This window comes from Lipotes vexillifer, unplaced genomic scaffold (assembly GCF_000442215.2).
Source record: "Lipotes vexillifer unplaced genomic scaffold, Lipotes_vexillifer_v1.1 scaffold250, whole genome shotgun sequence".
In the NCBI taxonomy this organism is placed as follows: domain Eukaryota; kingdom Metazoa; phylum Chordata; class Mammalia; order Artiodactyla; family Lipotidae; genus Lipotes; species Lipotes vexillifer.
Window position 1 is genome coordinate 574,759 of NW_006785198.1, and position 11,444 is coordinate 586,202.

Consider the following 11,444-nt stretch of genomic DNA (forward strand, 5'->3'; position numbering starts at 1 on the left):
ATAAGCAAACAAGCATGTATTATCTGCTATGTTCCAGGCACTGTGCCAGGCTCAGGCTCAGGCTCCCCCACGGGTCCTCATGAGGCTTTCAGATATGGGGGAAAAAATCAGTGTAAAATGTTACAGGTGCCTTGTTAGAACGAAGTATCGGGTTTCATGGGGGCAAAAAGTAGGTACAGGAGTTGGAGGGGAGACAGCAGGAAAGCTTCCCACCACCTGGATTGTTTTGAGGATTAAACTTACAACGTGGAGCTCTTTCATAGACTCTCAGATCTGTTTGCCAGGCTGCGGTCCTGACGGTCACAGGCTATCTGCTGGCCCTGTCTGGTGGGGACCAGCATCTGGTGTGTGGATCGAGTTCTCCAGGCTCCCAGGAGACTGTTAGGACACCAGATTGTCGGTATCCTAATTTTCCACAGTGGGAACTGTGTACGTCGATGAGAGAGCATCCCTGCCTAGCAGGAGACCACTCCTTTTCTGGCACAACCTTGCCCAGGAAATCCCAAATAAATGTTCTCTTCAATAAGAGCCACGTGTATCAAAGAAACAGTCCAAGCCGGGGAGAAAATAATTAAAAGAAACAACCCATCCACAGCCAGAAACCTGAACGTTGCCCAGGAAATCCAGCTAGGTTTGTCCAGAGAGCCACAGACTTGTGATTTTACGTGGAATGGCTAAGGAAAAACATGTTCCCTGCGTACTTCCGGACCTACCCTGCTGTATCATCGGGACAGTTCGGGTTCTCCCTGCACCCAAATGCATGATTCGAGGTATTATATCCCTTCATGACTGCATCTGTCCACAGGCCTTATGCAGTAGAGTTACTGTCATAGTGATGCTATATCACATGTGTGTTAACATGGAAATACCGCCTACAGCATAGACAGTAATTGACAGCTAATGACCAGAGACAGCTTCTTTACCTTGCCAATCTCACTACCCAGCATGAAACTAAATTTGAACATGAATTATCGAAATTAACTAAATTCTAGCATGAACTGCTAGGTCATGCTAGAGTTTATGGAGCATGCTTTCTGTTTTGCTATTTGTATATTATTTAATTAGTTTTTCCTCTTGCTCGATTTCTCTGCTCCATGCAGGCTTAGGGAAGACACCCGTCTGCTTATTACAACCTCTGAAAGTGCTTAGAATTTACAAGCACTGTGCACTTTGGAGAAACAACATGTCCTTTAGAGGCTCCTCTAAATCAACCCCCACTGGTGGCTCTGAGGTGCGTTACTGTATCCAGTTCACCCTCTCTCTGGATCTTGATGGGGTGTGTGAGCCAAGGAGGCTGGGCGCGCTGGGGCCAGGGTGCAGAATGCTCGCTGAGCCTTGTTTCTTCTGGCTTCTCCCCAGGCAGCAGCAGGAAGGAGGCAGCTCTTCGTACCCACCCACCAGGTGCCAGCCCCGGGGGGCCGAGGAGGTGTGACAACACAGGTTGCTACATCTCAGTAGCAGCCGGGTAGAGCCAGGAGCAAAACTCACTTTTGCTTTTACTTATTGAAAATCATGATCCGAGCTATGTGCTGCCTTTACTATCTTTTTTTTTTTTGCGGTACGCGGGCCTCTCACGGTTGTGGCCTCTCCCTTTATGGAGCACAGGCTCCGGATGCACAGGCTCAGCGGCCACGGCTCACGGGCCCAGCCGCTCCGCGGCATGTGGGATCTTCCTGGACCGGGGCACAAACCCGTGTCCCCTGCATCGGCAGGCGAACTCTCAACCACTGCGCCACCAGGGAAGCCCTGTGCTGCCTTTTAAAATAAATCATTCCTGAGTGTAAAAGCAGTAAACTATCCATTGCCATGGATTACTTTTAAGACGTGCTTTTGGTCCTTGAGGAAGTTGCACTACCCATAATGAATCCTGAGAGAGAGGGGAGGGGGGCGATGATCAAGAGGCAGAGCAGGGAGGGGAGCGCCCGATAGTGACTTCAGGCTATAACTTTCCAGCAAAGAAAGCGATGCGTGGGTTCGGATCCCTCCAGCCCAGAGCAGTGTTTGCTGGGCACTTCGGGGTGTAGGGTTCCCTGGAGCACAGCTCAACGCCTCAGAGGGTCAGGCCTCTCGGGCACTCTGCTGTCATCCTGAAACCCAAGGCTTGTCCCAGGTACACAACAGCTCCTGTGCCTGACGTCCACTTTTAGGCTGTGCCATTGTACAGAATCAGAATCTACTCAGAAGAGATGCCTTGTACTCAGGTGCTTTCAGGAAGCACTGACTTGGTATCCCCCAAATGGCAGACACTGGTCTAGCCACCAAGAATCCAGTAGTGAACCCGACACAGTTGCTGTCATCATGGCACTAATGTTCTTGGGAAGGCGACAGCCAATCAACAAACAAACACATGGCTGTATAACGTAGCATCTGATAGTGATCCACACCAGGAAAAGCATAAAGTAAGGTGGGATGATACGAGCTCCCCTGGGTGGGGTGGTCAGGGAAGGTCTGCTGATGAGCTCCCCTTTGAGCAGAATCCTGCGTGGAGTGCATTTCAGAGGGACAAGTGGGTGCTTAGAAGAAGGGAGAATCTGGCAACGAGCACTATGGACGCTAAGAATAGCTACTACTATTAAGTGCTTATTGTGTATGTTACACCTTGTGTGCTCCTTACATATATTGTCTGGTCACAAAAGTCCTATGACACTGGTACAATTACTCTCCCATCTTATAGATGTTGAAATAGAGGCTGAAGGATGACCTAGTTTGCCTCAGATCTCATAGTTAGGACAGGGCAGCGCTGAGGCTTGAGCCTGTGTCTAGGCCGAGTTCAAACCCCCCTGTTCCCAGCCTGTAAGCCACATCGCTCTGTGCTGCCGCATGGAGGGTGCTCCCAGGCCCACAGGGCTTTGTGCGGGGGAAAGAAGGTTTCTGAGGCTGCGTGTTGCCTGGAAGACGCGTTGCTCTTCGTGCAAATCGCTTTCTTTTAGGATTGTTTTCTTTCTCTTACCTGGAAACACTGTCCAACTAAAGTTACTTCTGGAGGTGTCTTTCTGAGTCTTTGCTGCTTCTCTGTTTTTATGAGGTAAACGTGACTGTGACCAGGATGACCGCGAATGCTACTCTGATCCTCAGCTTTATTTCAGGGCTTCCTGGGGGTGCCAAAACGTTGCACAGCTCTTTTAAGAACCTGGCATATGGGATTCACACTTGTAAGGTTGCTTCATTCTTACATTAGCCCTGAGATCAGAAATAAGTGTAAAGCGTAGCCATCTCAGCAAAGGCTTCATCCAGTAGAACCACATGGACACAGTGCAGTGTGGTGGAAAGAACAGCAATTTGGAATCAGCCAGTTTGTAGTTCTGCAGAGTGAGACCAAGAAAACACACACACACACACACACACACACACACACACACACACACACACAGAAAACAACAACAACAAAAACCAATCTGCATGACCCTGAGCAGATAATAGACCTCTCTGAGCCTCATCTAAAAAATGTCAACTTCCTTCCACCCTCTCCAGCCTGAGAATATGCTTCTTATGAAGGATCTCCTTCATCCCTCCCCAGAAGAGAAGAAAAAAACACAAACAAAACTCCTGGTGCAGAGCCCAACTCCTGTCTCTGGATGTGAAATGCTTGGATGCTATAAAATTACCCGGTATTGGGCTTCCCTGGTGGCGCAGTGGTTGAGGGTCCGCCTGCCGATGCAGGGGACACGGGTTCGTGCCCCGGTCCGGGAAGATCCCACATGCCGCGGAGCGGCTGGGCCCGTGAGCCATGGCCGCTGGGCCTGCGCGTCCGGAGCCTGTGCTCCACAACGGGAGAGGCCACAACAGTGAGAGGCCTGCGTACCGCCAAAAAAAAAAAAAAAAAAATTACCCGGTATTTATCCATGCTCAAACAGTAGTTTGGGAGGCAAAACAAGGTCATTGAAGGATGTCCCTTCGGGCAGAAGCAGCACAGAAAGCACCCCGAATCAAGATAAATAAGAAACCACCTCAATAAACACATTTTGGATTTTAAAAACTTGACCCAAAATACAAATGTGTGGGTAGGTGTAGATGTGATTAGTCGTTAAGGCATGGATTCTGAGCCAATCCCTTGAGTTCAGATTCTGACTCTGCCACTTACTAGCTGTGTGACCTTAAGTGACTTAATTGACAGCTCTGTTCCTTTATTTCACTCTTTATAAAACACGGATAATAACAGCACCTACCCCAGAGTTATTGTGAGATTGAATAAATAAATGTGTACACACAGAGTCCCTGACAAAATAAGCACCATTTAAGTGTGGGTTATTTTATAAGGGAAAGACCAGGTAAGTGCTGGTGCTTAATACTGGTTTCTAAGAACAAACAAACAAACAAAAATAAACAAGAAGAAGGAAAAGAAACGAGACAAACTAAAGGCTCTTCCAGCTAAGACCACCTAGTTTAGGGGGAAAACTCCCGGCCATGAGAAAGACACTATTGCTTAATTATCCAGGGAATAGCACTCTCTAGGAAAAGCAACTCAAAATGTGCCCAGGAAAAGCGGACCCTTGGCTGAAGTGTGTGGCAGCTCTCGGTTGGGGCTGGATGCAGCTCCTGGGCTCTCCGACTCATCTTGGGGAGCAGGGGGAATGTTACATGCACGCTGCATTGTCGTTAATTAATCTCTCAAGGGCTGCAGTAATCAGGATGCTCATTAATGTGTTTCAGCCTGCCTTTCATTTAGAGAATGAGTAGCAAATGTAAATGCAGTCTACTTAGAAACCTTAAAAACCATTCAGTGCTGTAGTAGGAGAGGAGACACCCTGGTATGTCTCTAAGGAAAAGAAGAAAAACCACATGAGGGCTTCTTTAATCACATGAAAGACGAGAAATTCTAACTCGACAGCAACAGAGGCTCCCTGTGGCTTTTCAAATATTATCATTTGGAACTGGCTGTCCCTCTGCTCTTGTGCGATGTTTGAAGATACCATGCTCCATCCATATCTATATTCCTCCCAGCAGGAAACCCGATCCTGACAGGCAGGTTCGGGGTGGCGAGGGGGTGGTCTGGGGGCATCCAGGGCGTGGCAGGGCCACTCCAAAGGGGCCGCTCTGAGCTCATCGGGATGGGCAGCCAAAAAGGCTACGAGAGGAAGCCGGGCCCCCAAAGGCTCCCCCTACCAGAGGCCTGGCTGCTGGGCCAGGTTGGGGACACAGGCTGGTGGTTTCTCTAATTCTTCAAGGCCAACCTCAGGATTACATGTACTCTTCCTAGCTCTGATCTTGACCTCCTCTGAGGAGGTGCTTGAAACTGCACCAATTCCCTCTTCTCTATGAAGTCAGCACATTCCTGAGGACCCTTTTGTAGACCTGGACCCCTTCTTCCCCAGCTAGTCCTGTTACATGACTATAGCAAGGGCTTAGAACAATGCCTCGCTGATAGTAAAGCCCTCTACAAGTGTTTATTCTTCTTGTTGTGCTATTGGTGGCCACTGGCAGAGAGTGGCCGCAGGATTTGGGGCCTCTGTCCCTCCAGTTTTCCACACTGGGCTTCCTGACCATAATTGCTATGCAAGTCATCACATAACCAGTCATAGCATCTTGGACTGTGACTCAAACTTCCATCCTTCCTAGTGCCCATCCTCATCTTTGATTCCGTTAGGTCAGTAACACCTACTCTCATTTATACCCTCCCCCACTGCAAGGGGCAGAGGGCTGGGCTGAGGTCTACACCCTCCCCTCTAGAGTAGGACATGCCTCCAGTGGAGATGATGATCAGCCCACAGGAAGCAGAGATTCCCCTGCACAGAAAAGGAATGCCAAGGAATCTGCACACATTTTTTCTCCCCAGGGAAAATAATCATTCAGTCACTTAACACATGCACTGCCCCATTTTACCCACCCTCCCGATGACCTTGAATTTAAGACTCTCAGATGTGTCCCCACCAGCCTTTCCTTTTAAGTTCAAACATCTGTTGAGAACCTACTATGCACCAAGCTCGATGACAAGTGCTAGGGATACAACATGGATGAGTCTCTACCCTTAAGGAATGTACAGTCTAGGGATTAAGCCACACCCAGAAACACAACACCAATAAATGAGAGCACAGAGGAGAATATGTCACCCAACCTAGGCTCCCTGGAGGGGATGCAACGTAGGCTTGGTCCTCAAGGACACGTAGCAGGGCCCAGGCAATGGGCAGTGGGTGGGCATTCCAGACACGGGCAGGGGACATCATGGCATCTGCCACCAAGGTGAGCACAGTGCGTGACCCACAGTAGGTGCTCTGCATGCCCACTGAGCTGGCTGATGGCAAGGTGGCAAAAGCCGATGGATGCTGCCAGAGCATGAACTCTGTGCCGCACTGGGAGATGGCGCTGAAGAGGGGCTAAAGCCCTGAATCTGAGCAGGGCCTTGAGTGCCAGGCCCTTATCTGTAGACCTTATCCTACAAGAGTTTGAAGCAAAGGGGCGACGTGGCTGGTATTACATCTTATTCATGCAGTATTCCGCTACCCCAGAGGAAGCCCCCTGAGAACGCTGAAGAGTGAGGCTGTAAAAGGTCACAGTTTTATACTCTGGTATCGTAAGGAGCTGTTCCCCAGCCACATGAGAAACAAGTTGCTCCTTTGTTAAACAATTTGATAGCTGGGTATCTAATCTTGAGATGCTTGGTTGAAAGTTCATAGGTTGAAACTTTCAGTCTCTCCCTTAGTTCCTAATCTGTAAATAGAACATTTGAATTGTATTGAAAGGCTTTCTCCTCCACAAAGCTGTCCTATTAACCAAGGTTTGTTCCCGCCTCCTGCCCTTAACCCCTACGACGCAGTGTCATGGGCCTATTTGTACACTTATGGGTCTATATCACAATACTACAGCCTGGACGTGGATCAACTTCTCAGATGTAACATGTGACAGCATAAAGAATTTTTGTTCCAGGCTTTGACACAAATCGGGCCAAGACTGAAATTCAGAGGAGTGGTGTTTACTGCAGTATCTAGTTTTAAACCTGAATCGTGCCTCACTCTTTAAGATTTTTGTTACATTTTAGTGATTTTTCTGAAGATTAAATAAAATAATGGTAAGGGGCTTAGAAATGCTCTATCTATAGTAAACCCTCAAGAATGTTGCCTCTGTTCATTATTATTCACACAGGCAGTTCTGCTGAAGATTCAAGTCATTTGTCTACCTCTGGGGGTTGAGAGAAATTTATCAACTGTGAGAAATGAGTTTGGCTTTTTTTTTAAATGTTGATTACTTTGGCCTCATTTAACTATTGTATTGTTCTTTAATGTTTTGTATTTACGTCTTGGTCCCCTGATTAGACTATAAGGAGTTTGAGGGCAGAGATCTTGTTGGGCTTCTGTTTTTTGGGGGTTTTTTTGCGGTACGCGGGCCTCTCACTGCTGTGGCCTCTCCCATTGCGGAGCACAGGCTCCGGACGCGCAGGCTCAGCGGCCACGGCTCACGGGCCCAGCCGCTCCGCGGCATGCGGGATCTTCCCGGACCGGGGCACGAACCCGCATCCCCTGCATCGGCAGGTGGACTCCCAACCACTGCGCCACCAGGGAAGCCCTGGGCTTCTGTTTTTATATCCCTCACAGCACTCAGTACCATTCCTGGCACATAATAGATGTTCGGTAAATACATGTAGATGGACTAGCTGCATACAGGGCTCTGTAAATGAATATTAGAGTGTTCATCACCACAATACCTGGCAAGTCATTATCTGCTCCACGGTCCTTTTCTTTGCCATTACTTCTCAGCTCAGAAAAGATGAGCAAGACAAGTGTCCTGGGGTAGAAAGAACCCCAAATATTATAAACCACACCAGCTGCCTGGTTTGCACACCACGACTCATCTCTGGGTCTCTTTCTCACACTGTACACTGGCCCAGCAGAATTGATGACCTTCTCTGCCCTCCAGGCTCCAGGGAACCAGAGGTAGCACCAGCTCCCCGGGCTGTTTCTTGTGCTAAGATGCAAATAACTTCTTCAGCGTTCAAGAACCAAACTGGAGAGGCGGGCCCCTCCCTAGGTCACCCACAGAAAGTTGGGACAAACTGGGCTGGCTCCATCTTCCCTGTCAAATAATAGGCCATTCAGTCTTCGGGAGAGAAATGACTCAGCCACCCCAGGGCCATTCTGGCGGCTCAAAGAGCTGCCAGCTGGGCAGCCCATTTCAAACAACCAATTAGTATGAGCACCACAAGTTGATCGGAGCAAATCCAGGCAGCTCTCCCTGCAAAAACTAGAAGGGCACCCACATCTGCATGGAAAAATCAAGTTGTTTCACCTTCCATGGCATCGTTCCACTCCAAGGAACAAGCTTTATTTCTCTCAAAACTTGGCTTTCCTTGACCTGCCAGATGAAAAATGATATGAAGTTACTGAAATCATCTGCTAAGGGAAATGAATCCAAGCTCAGTGCAAGACGTTTGCTGCTTTTTTCAAAGCACATCTGTCAGCCCGTCTTATAAGCGGGCTTCTGTTTTTATATCCCTCACAGCACTCAGTACCATTCCTGGCACATAATAGATGTTCGGTAAATACATGTAGATGGACTAGCTGCATACAGGGCTCTGTAAATGAATATTAGAGTGTTCATCACCACAATACCTGGCAAGTCATTATCTGCTCCACGGTCCTTTTCTTTGCCATTACTTCTCAGCTCAGAAAAGATGAGCAAGACAAGTGTCCTGGGGTAGAAAGAACCCCAAATATTATAAACCACACCAGCTGCCTGGTTTGCACACCACGACTCATCTCTGGGTCTCTTTCTCACACTGTACACTGGCCCAGCAGAATTGATGACCTTCTCTGCCCTCCAGGCTCCAGGGAACCAGAGGTAGCACCAGCTCCCCGGGCTGTTTCTTGTGCTAAGATGCAAATAACTTCTTCAGCGTTCAAGAACCAAACTGGAGAGGCGGGCCCCTCCCTAGGTCACCCACAGAAAGTTGGGACAAACTGGGCTGGCTCCATCTTCCCTGTCAAATAATAGGCCATTCAGTCTTCGGGAGAGAAATGACTCAGCCACCCCAGGGCCATTCTGGCGGCTCAAAGAGCTGCCAGCTGGGCAGCCCATTTCAAACAACCAATTAGTATGAGCACCACAAGTTGATCGGAGCAAATCCAGGCAGCTCTCCCTGCAAAAACTAGAAGGGCACCCACATCTGCATGGAAAAATCAAGTTGTTTCACCTTCCATGGCATCGTTCCACTCCAAGGAACAAGCTTTATTTCTCTCAAAACTTGGCTTTCCTTGACCTGCCAGATGAAAAATGATATGAAGTTACTGAAATCATCTGCTAAGGGAAATGAATCCAAGCTCAGTGCAAGACGTTTGCTGCTTTTTTCAAAGCACATCTGTCAGCCCGTCTTATAAGCAAAACAGAACGTCGCTACCAGGTAAAGACAGTAATTATTTCAGTTAGCAATTGTATTAGATGTAGAAGGTAACAAGGAATAAAGATGCTGGACCCAGCCCAACCATTCACTACCTACGCTTCTCTTTCCTGTTCCGGCTAAGGTAGCAAATAAGCACAGAGTGAATTCAGCGGTGGGATGATAGAGGCTTTCCCTGCTAGTGGACCGAATCACCCTTCATCCTTCACTGCCTAATAAAGAAGCACCACAACACTGGAGACCACACAGACACGAGATGCCAATAGTGCTTGGCCTACCCTCAGTCCAATACTGTCCTTGGTGCCCAGTGACCCTTGCAGAAAATGAAAAACTATAAGGTTGTATGGTAGTGACACAATAATTTTAAAGATATTTTCAGCTGTATTGCTAATTGAGATAAGGAATTCCCTTATTGGATAGCTGGATATCTGATCTTGAGATACTTGGTCTAGAGTATTTCTACAGCTCCTTAGACCATTCTTTGGATTTTAAGTGTACGTATTGTTGGAATGGGAGGAAAGAAAAGAGAGGGGGCAGGAGATAGAGCAAGGGCCACCTCATTCTGGAAAGACTGACTAAATTGGGTTAATAAGGCATAAAAGACTGAGTCAGCTGATAATCTTTTTGCAAATGTAGCACATTTGAAGTTTCTGCTTTGATTCGTGCCTCTCTGTGTTATCTGAAAAGTCTATCACTAAAGCAAAAACTGACAGTATTTCAAGGAGTAATTGACAAATCCATGATCAGAGTGGGAGATTTAACACTTTTTCCTTAGTAATTGATAGATCAAACAGCCAAAAACATTCAGTCAAGTTAAAAAGATTTTGAACAACATGATTAACAAGTTTGATGTAAAGAACTTATACAAAGCGCTGCACTCAACCACTGGTAAGTATATATTCTTTCCAAATCACACATTACATTTACGAAAACTGATGTTAAATTAAGGCTTAAAGCAAATATCAAATCTCAAAAAAGTTTAAAGAATCAGTATTATAAGACTGTACCGGGGCTTTCCTGGTGGTGCAGTGGTTGAGAGTCCGCCTGCCCATGCTGGGGACACGGGTTCGTGCTCCAGTCCGGGAAGATCCCACATGCCGCGGAGCGGCTGGGCCCGTGAGCCATGGCCTCTGAGCCTGCGCGTCCGGAGCCTGTGCTCCGCAATGGGAGAGGCCACAGCAGTGAGAGGCCCGTGAACCGCAAAAAAAAAAAAAAAAAAAGACTGTACCATCATTAAGTTAGAAAGCAGAAAAAAAAAATTACAACTTAAAACCTCCATACATTTAGACACTTAAAAGCACATCACTTAAAGATCCAGAGACAGAAAGCAGATTGTGGTTGCTGGGCCTGAGAGGAGAGAGGAATGGGGAGTGGCTGCTTAATGGGGATGGGGTTTTCTTTGGGGTAATGAAAATGTGTTGGAACTCGATAGAGCTAGTGGTTGCACAACATTGTGAATGTACCGAATTGTACACTTCAATACGGCTTACATGTTATGTGAATTCCCACCTCAGTAAAGAAGTGCTCGTTATCTCTGTTTAAATCCTAATCTGTGGAAACATAGGTGTGTACCGTTTCTGAAACTTTTTCAAGCTATTATGTGTGCACTTTTCTGTGCTATATGAATATATGTTTACACCTTCTATATTATGCTTCAAGAAAGAGTTTTAAAAAAGCAAAAACACATTACTTACTAACTTGGGGGTCAACATGAAATCAAAAAGTGTAAAGAGCAAGAATCACATGACACTGCACTCAAAATTTACAGTATGCAGTGAATCCACTCAGATCACAGAAAAGCGGCCATCACAGAGGATGATGATGAGTTCTCCAAAGTACACATGAAAGAAAACAGCTTTAAATGTTTATCTGGTAAAAGAAGAAAGGCTTAAAATTAATAAGCGAAGCATCAACCATGAGAAGGGAGAAACAAAACAACAGAATATTCCCAAAGAAAGTAAAAAGAAGGAAACAACCTTAAACGAAAGAAACAGATAATAGATACAATTAAGATGATCAACAAAGCCAAAGACTGGCTCTTTGAAGAGACTAACCCCTAATTAAGGAAATTTTAAAAATATATAGAGAGAAGGTACAACTAATATTAGGAATGAAAAAG